Source organism: Lupinus angustifolius, chromosome LG14 (genome assembly GCF_001865875.1).
Source record: "Lupinus angustifolius cultivar Tanjil chromosome LG14, LupAngTanjil_v1.0, whole genome shotgun sequence".
NCBI classification, from domain to species: domain Eukaryota; kingdom Viridiplantae; phylum Streptophyta; class Magnoliopsida; order Fabales; family Fabaceae; genus Lupinus; species Lupinus angustifolius.
Genome location: NC_032022.1, coordinates 2,949,795 through 2,951,189, shown reverse-complemented (window position 1 = coordinate 2,951,189; position 1,395 = coordinate 2,949,795).

Below are 1,395 nucleotides of genomic sequence, written 5' to 3'. Positions count from 1 at the left end.
TATATATATATGTATTTATATGTATGTATGTATATGTATTTATATGTATGTATGTATATATCATAAATTTGGTTCATACAACCATATATGGATGATTAAGATTAAATGTTAGTTGTTGGTCACATGATCACTTAAAAAAGTGATGGTCATTTATCTTTTATTCTTGATCATTCAATATGATTTGATAATTCATATTAATTGTTTTTATTTATCACAATAACAATTATTCTCACTCAAATCACTTCCTATATAGATGTATATTAGAGTGTATATATATATATATATATATATATATATATATGAATATATGATGTGACTAAAGTGAGAACCATTCTTATATAAAAACTGTGAAATTAGTAAATCTGCATCATATTAAGTGGTGTAGTTATCCTTTGGGAACTAATCTCTTTCGACTATCATAGTTATCCATCCTAGTAAGTATCACTCTCAAGGATAAAAGATTAATCTTGGATCTTATATCATACTTTAGATCAAAAGGGACAAAAAACCATAGTTTTAATGTAAACACTAGATAGTAATCTATGAGTGGGTGAATTAGATTTGCAAAAAAATTGTAAATTTAAAATTGCTAATACAAAATTTTCAAACAGAAGCATAAATTGATGAACATTTACTGAAAATCAAGAGTAAGGGATATAGAAGATTCACACGTGTAATGTATCCCAGTTCACCTTCTTCAACTAAATGCTACGTTCAGTCTTCCTTTCCAGATTTCAGGGATTTGTTATTTCACTATGTAATCAAGTGTTCATGATAGCTATTGAAAGAGTTTTATTGGAGAGAGAGGTTTTATTTTTCCCCTCTCAACAAATCGTTTTCGCAGTAGTGCCAATTTGTTGAAAGCGGAAACTCCATCATTTTCGGTGTGTTCTTTTTATTTGATTAAGTAAGTGAACTCGGTTTTATTCTTTGTTCGCCATCTCGGCTTTGTTGAAATAAATTCCAACGCCGGTATAATGGTTTCAAGAATATTCCAGTTACAACTTACTTCTTTAATAATCATGTGAATAAGTTATTTCTTCTTTGCCCTATCTCGGCTTTGTTAGAATAAATTCTAACGCCGATATAATGGTATCCAAGCAATCCCCTATTACATAATTATTAAGTACCTTTGAATACCATCTCGGTTTTGTCGAATAAATTCCAACATCGGTTTAATGGTATTCTAATGTACAAAAGTGATGAATAGTTAGTTGTTAGAAACAAATAAATAAATAAAGAACAAAAGAATAATAAATTTAAGTGACCTTTATTTATTTACTCCCTTTCGGGTTCCTTTTATTAACAAACCAAACTTCTTCCTTAAGGAAGGTTGATATTAAAGAATAAATAAATTGCGAAATGTAAATAACAATAAATAAAAGTTAGTTAGTT